The sequence below is a fragment of the Pongo pygmaeus genome, chromosome 1 (assembly GCF_028885625.2).
Source record: "Pongo pygmaeus isolate AG05252 chromosome 1, NHGRI_mPonPyg2-v2.0_pri, whole genome shotgun sequence".
Taxonomy (NCBI): Eukaryota; Metazoa; Chordata; class Mammalia; order Primates; family Hominidae; genus Pongo; species Pongo pygmaeus.
In genome coordinates, this window is record NC_072373.2 from 34,091,531 (window position 1) to 34,105,838 (window position 14,308).

Genomic DNA, 14,308 nt, shown 5'->3' on the forward strand with positions numbered 1-14,308 from the left:
ATCCACCCACCTCAGCTGATCCACCCACCTCAGCCTCCCAAAGTGCTGGACTACAGGCATGAGCCGCTGTGCCCGGCTGTTTGCTTGTCTTTTCTTTGTTGGATTTATGAGTTTTTTAATTTACCAGACAATGGGGCAAAGGAACGATAAGAATAGCCCAGTTAAATTATTTGGGTTCTAAACATAGCCATCCTTACCTCAATTGCGTAGCAGCACCTTAATGTCTTCCAGCAAATGGGTCAGAACTGTAACCACTGATTCCGGCTCTGTTGGTTCACCTTTATGAGGAGCCCAAAATGGCCAGGAGGTGTTTTCAGCTTCAGTGTATCAGGAATATTACTGTTTCATGGTGGAAGTCTCTTGGGGATTAGCAACCACAAATCTACTAAACCTCAGTGGCTTAAAACACTTTGGTTACAATTTTGTTCTTTTTTTTTCCCCCATTTCTTCCTTTTTTAAAAAAAAACTTTTTTTTTTTTTTATTACTGTAAGTTCTGGGATACATGTGCAGAGCATGCAGGTTTGTTACATAGGTATACATGTGCCATGGTGGTTCGCTGGACCCATCAACCCGTCATCTACATTAGATATTTCTCCTAATGCTATCTCTCCCCTAGTCCCCCACCCGCCGACAGGCCCTGGTGTGTGATATTCCCCTCCCTGTGTCCATGTGTTCTCATTGTTCAATGCCCACTTACGAGTGAGAACATGCAGTGTTTGGTTTTCTGTTCCTGTGTTAGTTTGCTGAGAATGATAGTTTCCAGCGTCGTCCATGTCCCTACAAAGGACATGAACTCATCCTTTTTATGGCTGCATAGTTTTCCATGGGCATGTGTGCCACATTTTCTTTATCCAGTCTACCATTTATGGGCATTTGGGTTAGTTCCAAGTCTTTTCTATTGTGAACAGTGCTGCAATAAACATACGTGTGTATGTGTCTTTATAGTAGAATGATTTATAATGCTTTGGGTATACACCCAGTAATGGGATTGCTGGGTCAAATGGTATTCCTGGTTCTAGATCCTTGAGGAATCTCCACACTGTCTTCCTCTAACTTATCATAGTCATTCCACCTTAACTTTGATTGTCTGAGTGGCCTTTACAAATCTGAGATGCCATTATTCCCACTGAGATTAGTGAACCCAAAGTGTAATAGCATATTTCTCTGCTACTTTTAGTCTTAAGGGGACAACCACCACAGAGAGCTTCAAAGCTACTGACATCCTTTCACAAATGCATTTCTTAACCATTGTCTGTTTTCTAGGTGAAGTGGCTGAGCAAGTTGCACATAACATACACCTACTTCCTGGAATAGTTGGACATTTTTTTCTTTTCTGTAGTATGTATGTGAATAAATTCCTGGCAGTTTGACCTCAATAATTGTAAGCCCTGATTAAATCAATATTTTGATTATTCAGCCCAGCAAACTATTAACCCACTTTCTTGAGCTCAAGACAACAAATTAATTCTGAATCTCAGGTAGATGGGACATAGGACAATGAATTTGGCTCCATCACGTCTTATGTTCTGTTCCATTGGCTTAACCCTCTTAGAATCTATTTTCATAAATCCACCTCAGTTCTTGATGGCATACATTGGTAATGCCTTGTAATTGCATTGATGTAAAGGTTTTCTCCTTGTAGAATAGGGCTTCCCTCACTCAGTCTGGGCTAAGTGTTTTATTAGGATTAGAGGCAATGAAAGCTGGCAGAGTATGCCTTGACAAAAATGGGCATCAGCTTGAGAGCCAATCATTAAAATATTATTTTTTCCGGAGAATAACAGTTGAGAGGAGATTTCTCTACTGGCAAAGGATATTCAGAAGAATTTTGAAGTTCAAATTTCTCAGTCATAACTTCTGTGTAAGATGGAGTAACAGGAATTGAATTCACCTTCCAACTAAAAAACTGAACACCATGACTATTTAATGGTTGTCGAGATATTGGACATCAGAAACAACTGGGTTTGTTGCCTAGAAGATGAGAAACAAATGACATGAGTGCTATGATTGCTCATCTTACTTTCTGGAGAATGTTTCCAGGCTACAGTGTATTGAAGAAGGCCCTGGAAAGAGCTTGGTGCCCTCCCAAAGATAAGAAGACTTTAAGAGGTCAGGAGGACAAGTCAGCTAGAGTACAAAAAGCAGAGTACCAGAAAGAAGAGAGCTACATAAAGAATGAATTGCAGAAATCTGCAGAGGCTTACTTAAATTGAACTAAAGTCAGTTTAGTAGTGACCAACATATACAGGTAAGGAAACTACTCATGCTAAACAAGGAACCACTCTAAAGGATTAGAGAAAACAATTCCTGGTGCTCCAATAGGGCTGAGAATAGTACCTATTCCCATCAGTGGAGCAACCTCATAATTCAAAAGGCATTTTAGAGTCCTACCTCAGCAGTAGTGAGGTTACCTCTAGAACAAAGCTTTAAAACAAGACCTGAAAGAATTGAACTAGTTTCAAATAACTTAGCCATGTTCTTTGCTCTTTATTCTTTTGTGCAGGTTTAGATTTCCATCTGATATCGTTGTTCTTTTCCCTAAAGGGCATTCCTTTAAAATGTCTTATAGTGTAGGTACACTGGCAATAAATTCTTCCAGTTTTTCTATGTCTTAAACAGTCTTTATTTCACATTTTGTTTGAAAAATATTTTACTAGATAAGGAATTCTAGGTTGACAGTTATTTTTCCTTTCAGTACTTTAAGGATATCTTCTGGTTTGCATTGCTTCTCATAAAGGTCTATTGTCCTCTTTATGTGTTCCTCTGTACATGATGTGCTTCTTTTCAGTCTATCTCTTGTGATTTTCTTCTTTCGTGTGTGTGTGTGTTTAGAGTTTTCTGAGCTTCTGGAATCCATGGGTTTATAGTTTGTATAAAGTGTGAAAATTTACCAGCCATTATTTCTTCAAGTATTTTTTCTTTCCTAATTCCTCCATTGAAGACTCCAAAAACAGGTATATTTGGCTGCTTGAAGTTGTGCCACAGCTCTCTGATGCTCTGTTCATTTCTTTCAGTTTAATTTTCTGTCTAAATTTTGAACTGTTTCTATTACAATGTCTCCAACTTCATTACTCTTGGTTTTTTGTTGTTGTTGATGTTGTTTTTGTTTGTTTGTTTGTTTTTGAGATGGAATTTTGCTCTTTTGCCCAGGCTGGAGTGAAGTGGTGTGATCTCGGCTCACTGTAACCTCTGCCCCCTGGATTCAAGCAGTTCTCCTGCCTCAGCATCCCGAGTAGCCAGGATTACGGGCACGTGCCACCACACCCGGCTAATTTTGGAATTTTTAGTTGAGATGGGGTTTCAACCATGATGGCCAGGCCAGTCTCGAACTCCTGACCTCAGGTGATTTGCCCACCTCAGCCTCCCAAAGTGCTAGGATAACAGGCATGAGCTACCATGCCAGGCAGTTCATGAATCTTTTTTTCTGCAATGTCTAATCTGCTGTTAATTCATTCAGTATAGTTTTCAACTCAGACATTTTTGCTTTTATCTTAAAAATTTGATTTGTTCTTTTTATATCTTTCATGATTTTGCTTATTGCATCTTTTCTATAGCTTCTTGAATGTGTGCAATACACATACAATAATTGATTTAAAATTGTGTGATCATTATACGTCATTTCTGGGTAGATTTTAATAGATTGATAATTCCGAGTTTTGATGAGGATGTGGAGCAACTGGAACTTTCAAATAATGCTGATGGGAATGTAAAATGATATAACCACTATGGAAAATGTTCATATCTCCTGTATAACCCTGCTATTTTACTCTTAGGTGTTTATCCAAAAGAAGTAAAAGCATGTGTCTACATATTGACTTGTATGTAAATGCTCATAACAGCTTTATTTTTACTAGGCAAAAACTGGACACAACTTAAATGCCCATTAGCAAGTAATTGGATAAACAAATTATGTTATATCTAATGAAAGGAATACTACTCAGCAATAAAAATGAATGTTACAATCAACAACATGTATAAATCTCCAACAACATGTATAAAACAATTATGTTGAGTGTAAGGAGTGAGACAAATTAAAGTAACATAAGCTCTTATAAAATTCTGGAAAATAAAAACTAATCCATAGTAATAGGAAGTAGATCAGTGGTGTGCATAGAGATAAGAAAGGATAGGAAGTTGCAAATGACAGGGACTACAAACTTTTGCAGACGGTGGTTATTTTAATTATCTTTATTGTAGTGATGGTCTTTATGTATATAGATGTGTGCGTGTGTGCACGTGTGTCAAAATTGATCAAATTGTACAATTTAAACATGTAGGGTTTATTTTATATAAGTTATATCTCAATAAAGATGCCTAAAATGTAAAAAAGAAAAAGAGCAACACAAAACAAGAAAAAATTTTCTCTCCCTCATTCTTATCTTCTTAAATGTCTCCCACCAATGCATATGGTTCCCAATCTTTCCTCATAATGCTCTTTTAATGGTAAGAAAGACTTGGCAAGATTGAGCGTTCAATTGTTGCAATAATGCTGCACTCATTACAATCAGACTTGACCTTGTCCTCAGTCATATCTTCCCTGAGACTGCCAGAGATGATGAACTCTTTCAAAGCCACCACCAAGGCCTTCTGGTTCTCCTCACAGATGTTAACTGCATGTTCATGACTTTTAATTTTTTTTTTCATCCTATACACACTCACTAGGGTAGCAAATGGAAGGTGGATGGCTCCACAATCTGTTGCCATAGAAGGTAAATACCAAAGCCATTAGTTCTTCCTCCACCTTCCCTCTGACTGCATCTCATCTCATGTCACATTAGTAATAATTTGAGTACCTGGGAAGCTCATCTGGCAGTCAGAATTTTGGGGTAAGTTATTGTAATAATGATTTGGTCCGCCTACCTTCTGAGGTATCCCCTTGATATATGGGATGTCCACACATCCAGAAGGGCTACACTACACCAATCATAATTCTATTCTTAAAGAATTTAATTAAAAACAAAAAGTGAAGAGTTGACCTAATAACAAGATCTTTTTACTTCTTTATGTTGAGTTACTTGATAGCAGCAATGGGTTAAATGATTTCAACATTAATATTTATAAGCTACCTGGAAATTTTGAGGAGCTTAGGCCTAAGAAAATATGTTAAATGCTAGCACAAAAAGTGAAACAAACATTTATGTCAGCAAAATCTAATTATATCTTAACAGTCATTCCCATATCACTTCCAAGGTAGAATGATTTTGGACAATATGGATCATAAGATGATTTAATGTCTTAGATGTTACTACTACAGACAAATCTAAGTCTCCTTTTAAACCTTGTTACAATAAGGTCAAAAGGAGGTGAATGACAGAAGGAAGCTTATTGCTTTCCAGGGTAATAAGAACAGGAACTCAAAATTCCAGATGTTTCTGGAAAGCTAGATAATAATCACAGATTTTGTGCTTCCAAAAGTGTTCTTCAGTCTCTGGTTTTGTGCTTTGTTTGTAAAAAGGACATCCATGTGTTCAAACATACGATTTTAGCAATTGGCCCTAAATCAAAAGGAAATGTTTTTATTAGCATGTGTTTTCCTTGAGGGTGAAATTAGGCCATCTTCATGCTACGGAAATTCTCAAGGTGCCCAGAGTTTGACCAGAAATGTAGTAGGTTTTCAATAAATAATGACAATTGGTGATGATGGCATGCTAAGTAGAAAGACAGTCTTTGGATTTGCACCCAAGGATGCAGGACAGTCTGAGTGGTGGTGTTAAGTCCACGTGTGTCCTCTCTTATGCACCCCTCCCTCCTGGTGCTCAGGTTGTTGTAAGGGTCATTTATATTTTAGCTGGGAAGGAACTACAGTTACCATTAAGTAGCATCAACTTAGTTCATAATTATGTTTGTAACCCAGGGAAAGCCCATGTGTTTGTCCATGCTACTATTTTTACTGCCTGTTGAAACATTTTATTCATATACCTCTACAGTTTTGATTGTCTGTTGCTTATCCTTGTAGTCAAGGCTTTTCACTCATATACCTCTACAGTTTTGATTGTCTGTTGCTTATCCTTGTAGTCAAGGCTTTTCACTTTCTTACCCTACTAAGCATTTTCAGTTTGATCTTCTGCTTCTCATTATAAATCCTCTAACCCACTAGATGGGCCACAGTGGGTTAGAGGATTTATAATGGTCACAGTCTTTGCCTTTTTTTTTTTTGAGACGGAGTCTCGCTCTGTCCCCCAGGCTGGAGTTCAATGGTGCGATCTCAGCTCACTGCAAGCTCCGCTTCCCAGGTTCACGCCATTCTCCTGCCTCAGCCTCCCAAGTAGCTGGGACTACAGGTGCCCACCACCACTCCTGGCTAATATTTTTGTATTTTTAGTAGAGACGGGATTTCACCGTGTTAGCCAGGATGGTCTCGATCTCCTGACCTCATGATCCACCTGCCTCGGCCTCCCAAAGTGCTGGAATTACAGGCGTGAGCCACTGCACCCGGCCCTAGTCTTTGCCTTTATAACCTTCCGGAGCATTTACTATCTATTTGATTTGAATTTAGCAACGCATTCATGCGTTCATTGGATTCTATCCCTGGTCATTGCCTGACTTCTCTAAGATTGGACTGCGACTTTTCACTTCCTGTCAATCTTCTTTCTTTATCTTGACACTTCTCAGACTGTCTTAGAAAAACGGCAGGCGGATCACCCTAGGTCAGGAGTTTGAGACCAGCCTGGCCAACATGATGAAACCCTGTCTCTACAAAAATGCAAAAAACTCAGCTGGGCGTGGTGGCAGGTGCCTGTAAGCCCAACTTCTTGGGAGGGTGAGGCAGGAGAATCACTTGAACCCAGGAGGCAGAGTTTGCAGTGAGCCAAGACCATGCCATTGCACTCCAGCCTGGGCAAAAAGGAACTCTGTCTCAAAAAAAAAAAAAAAAAAGAAAAGAAAAGAAAAGAGGAAAAAAAGAGAAAAGGAAAGAAAAGAAGAAAAAGAAAAACAGTTGCAGTCTCTAAAATGAAGACAGTATTACCATGTGTCTCATATAGTTGTTCTGAGGAGTAAATGAGTCAATATATGCAAAACTCTCAGAAAATTTCTTGCTAGAAAGTGCAATATAAATATTAGCTATATACAAAAACTAAAATTATAAAGTTTTATATATATTTGTTTTATATACACATAACACATGTATGTGTATATCTCTGTCATGTGTGTATGTATCTATTGGTATCATATGAACCTCCTCCCCTTGGCTATCTGGTTTTTAACATTGTTTTTCCTCTTCACACGTAAGTTTGGGAAGTGTTTACTGACATATCTTCAAACTCTCTGATTCCTTCCTCTGTTTAGTCCATTGATGAGCCCATCAAAGGCATTCTTCATTTTAGTTGCAGTGCTTTTGATTTATAGCATTTTCTTTTGATTCTTTCTTAGAATTTCCATTTTTGTGGATGGAAACCATCTAATCATGCATGTTGTTTACTTTTTCTATTAAAGCCTTTGACATATTAATTATAGTTATCTTAAATTCCCTGTTGGATAATTCCAAAATTTGTGCCATACCTGAGTCTGGGTCTGAATGCTTCCTTTGTCTCTTCAGACTATGTTTTTCCTTGTCTTTTAATTTTTCTTGTTCTGTAATTATTTACTGAAAGTTGAACATTATTTGTTAGTTAATAGAAAATGAGGTAGTTCTTTAAAGTGAGGTTTTGTGTTAATCTGGCTAGAACTGGGCTGTTTAATTTTTGCTGTGGCTGTGGGTATATAATACTTCAAATTTTTTAGTCTTTTGTTGTGTTTTGTTTTCATCTTCCTTGTTGTCTTTGGGCTTCCCTAAATACTCCTCCTTAAATAGAGGTGGCATCTTGCCACTCTTTCAGCTATGATCCACTGTTTTACTATTGATGTGGTGTAAGCCCTGGAAAAGGCAGACTTTTGTTCTATAATCTTAGGATTAAACCTCAACCTTCTAGTGGGCCTGTGTTTTCATCTGTTATTTCAGAAGCTTTTCTTAGCTCCCCTTCCACCTTAGATGGGACAGAAATGCTAGAGGAGGCTGGAATTGGCAAATTGCCATTTTTCCAGGTGGGATAAGGCTCTGGTAAAGTCTTTCCCCCTACATAGTAGGTCTTGGTCATGGAAAATGCTCTGGGCATATTTCAAAATGGTTACCTTCCCCCTTATTCTGCCAGAAACACAGGAATTTTTCTCAGTTCTTTACCATGAGAACCTGGTGGAGTTCCTGAAGATAAAAGCCATGACAGTGAGGGAGCTCCCCTAAGACTGTGGCCCCCAGGAGATTCTCATTCTCACATTAACTTCTCATTCTCAGTCTCCAGCAATTTGGCAAGATGATCATTTAAGTTTATGGCCTATTAGTTTATGGCTCCTACAACTTCTGCTCCAGGCAACCACATCTCAGTGGTGATTCTCTGTATTCTCCTGTCTCTCCAGATTTTGGGATAGCAGTTTGCTTTGAGACCTCAATTTTCCGATGTTCCAAGACAAGGTATTGACTTTTAGTTTGTTAAACTTTTTTTCTAGTTGCAAGGACATGAGTGACAACTTCCAAGCTATTTACGAGTGAGAGCTTGATAAGTGAGAATATTAACTCAACAGAGCTTTGAAGACTCATTCACTCTCTTTTGTTTCAATTTAGTGTTTTATTATTTTGTGATCCTTCTTTAAGGGTAATATTATAACCAGTTTAACCCAGGTTTGTGTCTTTGTTTCAAATTCAGTAAACATTTACTATCTATCTACTGTATGTTAGGTGCTGTTTTAGGTTCTGGAGACACAATGTGAACAAACAGATGAGATTGTCCATTTTTTCTTTTGGCCAAAACTCTCACATAGTCATAGTCCTACCACCTCCTTTAGGTTAAGACCTCTCTACATTGTCACAAAATATGTCACTCGTTCATACCAGCTCTCTCTGCCATGGAATTTCCTTTATATTCTTCACATCTCACACAGCATTTGAGGCTCAATTGCCCAGGAAGACAGAACTTTTTATCTACAGTGATCTTTTTATACTTTGAGCTCTTATCACTTTGCGTGTATTTAAATATATCTGTTGGGGTAAGGTGAAGAGATGTTTATTTAGGTCATAATAATATAGCACCTTGAATGAGAGGTTTTTTTTTTAACATCACCTATATTTCAGAACTTACAAATTTTGTAAACAATTAGGATGAAGAACCTGGTTGTCCTGTTCCTTTTTCATTTGTCACTTGAGAGCTTTCATTAGTATAGGAGACACAATGAGGTACCTCTGAAGAATTCAGTTGTACCCGTCAGTAGAACCCACAAAAAGCAAATTCTTTTATCTTGTACGTTCTCTGCTGCACACTGATGGCCATAAAAGTAATGTGGCCAATTTCTCAAGCTCATTTGATTTATCTACAAGCATGAACCTCTCCTTCTTCTTTGACAGCATGCACTTTTTCTGACATCAAGATCCTTGTTTATTAGATCTTTTTGTATGATGTCGTCTGCCAAGTATGGTAAACACTTGACTGTATAGCTATTGGATGATATCAGAAAGTGTGGATTCTGTTACAGTCAATTATTTTATTTGTAAGACAATTTATGCATCTGCACTAAACAACTTCAACTCTTTCTTGTTAAAAATAACTGCATGTTATATAAGCATTTCTATAAATACATCCAGTTTTACAATGCTTCTCATATATAACCAATGTGGTTTCTGCACTATCAACCATGCAGACACATATGTGTCCTGTACTGTTGGATTTGCCAAGAAGTGTTTTTGATGAATGTGTGGAATGCCCTTTTTCCAAAGTCAAACATCTGGTTTTGGCACCAATTTTCAGGCCAGCTCTATGCTCAGCACAAAAATGGAATGTACTGGATTTGCTTGGGTAGAAGTCGCTCACGCAATCCACATTTCCAAATGCCAAGGCTTTTGCAAAATTCATTTGAGTTGATTTTAGGTGTGAGTTGAAGTCAAGAACAATACTGCTTCTTGCCTAGCCTAGATTTTTGCTAGTTCTACCATTCCATATTAATCATTATGTTGCAAGTTTCTGTGTTACAAGGGAAGGCCTTATTGACCAGTGGCATCAAATAGAGACTAATCAGTAATTTCCACATCAGTAATCAAGGAGGGTACCTGCAGATTTTTAAAATTGCAGCAGAAGCTGAGTTTAACAATTTTTATCATTACTAACCTATGTTCAGATGTCAAGATGGAAAAGGCAATTTTGGGGTTTTTTTCTTATCTGTATCATGTAATAGTAGATTGTTCACTTAAATCTTTTGGCTTATGTTAAATGGCCAGTGCTGGACTTTGAGTCCCTGGAAGTGAGCTCATGCCATATCCTAGAGCTCCTACTATATCCTTTAGTGACATCTTAAAAAAAAAAAAAAAAAAGAAAAGAAAAGAAAAAAAGAAGAAGAAAAGAAATGCATATTGAGTTCTAACTATGTGTTCGTCACTATAGTAGGTGCTCAGGATATAGCCACGAACAAAACAAAGTCTCTACAAAAAATGAGCCAGGACAGGTAAGAAAATAAAAAAATAAATAAATAAATGCACAATACATAAGTAATATAAATCAAAATAAATTAGAGTGAGAGGATAGTGACAGGTGGGATAACATTTAAGCCCAGACCTGAATCAAGTGAGGGCATGAATTACTCATGTGAATCTCCGAAAGGAGTGTGGTCTGCGCTGAGAGAGTGAGAGTGCACAGTAAATACTCTAAGTCAGAAGGTAGATCAACCTGCCCTACTAGAGGCCAAAGGAGCAGTGCAGCTGCAGCAGAGTATGCATGGGCCACGGTAGTAGGAAATGGGATCAAAGAAGTAGCAGTGGTGAGATTTTTGTAGATCAAAGGAAGGACTTGAATTGTCCCAGACTGTGATGGGAAGATGTTGGGAGATGCATCCCTATGGGCCTAGCAGGCATAGCAAAGTCGGCTTCATAGTAAGTGCTTGTTGAATGGAAATAAAAATCATGAACATTCAACTACACATTGTATAAACTTTCACAATCAGTAAGGACTTTAGAAAGACAAAGTAAATAGGATATAATATCTCGTTCTTTGCCCTACGTTTTCTGCACCTATTTTGAATATGTTTTAGATCCTTCCATATGCCTAGTGACTTTTACCAAATAGTCACTTTAATTCTTTCATCAGCTACAACAGTGGGACAAGATTTATCTGGATCATGCTGAATGACTTGCTATAGAAGGTCTTGGACTGTTTCCACATGTGCCTTGACACTAGTTTATTGCTTCAACGCACCATTCTGTCGTGGAACACAACAGAAGCATCTCTGAAGTCAAAAAAGGAACAAGTTATCTGATTTTTCCTTTCCCACTCAGAGTGTATGCCTGTTTCATTCACGTAATCAAAATAGTTTTTTTATTTTTGGTTTTATTCTGGGTCTGTAAAACAGAGAAGGCAGCCAAAATGTGTTTTAACATTTTTACCAGACTCAGAGAGAAAAACATAGGTTTAGAATTTAGACATAGGTTTTAATTCTGAATTATGGCTCTAAACAACAGAGAGGCAGTAAGTGGGCAGGCTCTGAAGTTATGCTTGGGGGCATGCATCTCACATTGCCATTTACTAGTTATGTGGCGTTGGGAAATTTACTGACATTTTCCAAGCTTCAGCTTTCTAACCTATAAAACATGAAAAATAATAATAGTATTTTCTTCATAGAGCTAATGTAAGTTAATGCTATGCATATAAAATGCTTAGAAAGTACCTGGAATATAGATGATAATATGTACAAAATAAATACTAGTTATTATTATTGTTATACTCACTGTGTGTCCCTATACAAGTTGCTTAGTGTCTATGACCCATATCTGAAAACTGGGGATTATTGGTACATACTGTTCAACATTAATAAGAAAAACAAATGAGATACGATATGTCAAACACCTAACACACTGACACATAATAGTAATGATCATATTGAAATTGCTATTATTTGAGGTAATTTTAAGATAGTAATTTACGATTTCTGCTTTTGAATATAATTAATTACTAGATTCTACAAATCACACCTTGGTCTATTGTCCCTGTCCAATAATGTATGTTGAAATGGAAGACGCCAAAACAGTTATCATTCATTTGTTTGCAATTTAAAAATATCTGATTCAATAAATAAGAAGAAAATGCATGACCACCTAGAGGCAGCTATCCACAGGGAAGGTGAGTTTCAACATTATTGTGTTCACTAGCTGAAGGCGATTCAGAGATGCAGGGTCTTTCTATCCTTCACTTGGGTATTTGCCAGATTTATCTTCAGATAAGCTATCCTCGGGGTTGGAGGAGGCACCACGTCTAGGTCCAACAATGCCCAGAGGCAAAAACAGAAGCTGGAACGTATATCTCAGAAGCCCCCAACAACTCTCCTGTTACGTTTCATTGGCCAGAACTGCATCATATGTCCTCCAATAAACTCATCACTAGTATGGAGAAAGGCCTACCTTGACTGGTTTATACCAACCAGGATCTACCTCTGGAGTTAGGTAGGGGCATCCTCCACTGAGTCCTATGGGGAAAGGGTGGAGCAGAACAAAACCAGGGCTCTGCCCTCAAGGGAGAAAGAATAAGATAAATGGTTGACAGCAAATAGTGTCTGCAATAGATGATCAACCAAACCTTGCGAAACTACTTGTATTATCCTCTAAAATGAAATTGTGTTAAGATTCTTTTTATATGAGTCCAAAGCACTGACTATTAGCTTGGAATGTAGCTGTTCTCATATTTCTCACCCGAAACTATTACATAAGAAGTGCTTTCCAAGCCTTAGATATTTTCAAAGCAACCCTATATTTTTAGATACCCAAAGACAACCAGAAGTGGCAAAGAACCTCTCATGGACATTTCAAGTGTTCTGGGTCAGAGACTTTCTTATGGCCAGTTGAGTTGGATTTTTGCCCTAAAACCAAGTTTTCACCTTCCACAATGCCAGTGGAATGTGAGACAGCCAATGCAGAAGGGAGAATTTGTCCTCAAGATTGTTCTTTTTGAGTTTGTAGTAATATTGTTACTGCTATAAGAAGGAAGGAACATGCTAGCTTTGCTCCTTGTTTATTGAATACAGCCTGCCATAAACTCAATTTTATTTTTCTCATAGCTGTATTTTGTTTTCATCTGTGTTGGTGCCTCAAATAAATGTCTGGAAAGACCAGCTGGGGAGGATTTGATACCAACAGGAATCACTTTCTAAAAAGTAGTTGAATGTAAGGAGCACGAGAAAGTTAAAAACTAAACAGAGGGGAACTTTCCTGCTGGGAGTATAGATTGTACCATCAACATCAACAATACACTGGCTACAAGGATGTAATTAGAGAGAGAGAGAAAGCACTTCGATTTGAAATTCCATTATAGACTTTTATAAAAGGAGTTAAATAAGATGCTGAAGAAAACTCACTGTAAATAAGCACTTTCTGACATAGATTTAATTTCTGTAAATGGAGGTACCTACTCTTCTTTATCTCTTAATAGTCTTTATTCTGCTCACAACACTCTAGTGTCTCTAGAGATCCATTATTCATTACCAGATCCAATGATCCTTTCTCTATTATCCTTGTCAGCCTCTCTGCAGTATTTCACTTGTTCATTCCCTTATTGAACTTTTCTTGCCCCTTGGGGCCTGGACTAAATATATTTGAATTAAACATGTCAATTCTGCATTCTAAATGGAGTGATGGAGCCAGTGGCCACTGGAAGTCGGTGGAGGGTCAGAGATGGGGAATAGTCACTGATTATCATATGGGGATAGGCAGTGTGAGTCTATCACCAAATCCATAGTCATAAGAGTCAGGCTCTGAGCTTAGAGAGAAAGGTAGAGATCGAAGCAGTTAGACTGAAATCTTGTTGGATTCAACTCAGAAAGAACAACTCGATCAATGTATAGTTAAGTCACTAGGATGAAGACACAAGAAAAACGAAGACACAAGTAAATAAACCAGAGGAACTGGAGTTAAGAAGTAAAGCAAAGAACTTTCCCTGTGTAGCACAAATCACAGAGAGAGGTATGGAGGAGCTATAGTTACAGTCTGTTTCATTGTCATAATAATTACTTTTAAGATCCAGAGCCAGTCTGATGTTTGGAAAACAAAAAGAAAAATATATATTTTATTACAACCCAGGAGTCTTCTTTTCCTTTACAAATTGTCATCTCAAGTGAGTAGAAAAATTCTGAGGAGTTCTATGCCTGGGGAATATACATGGTGGAGGCGCACAGACACAGAAGGGCGTGCTACATGGCTCAAGTGACATTGGCCTCTCTTGTTTTTCTCTTTCCATCTTTCTTGAGGATTAGTCATTTTCTATCCCCTGATTTGTTTAATCATTTCTCTCCTATGGCATAATGGTA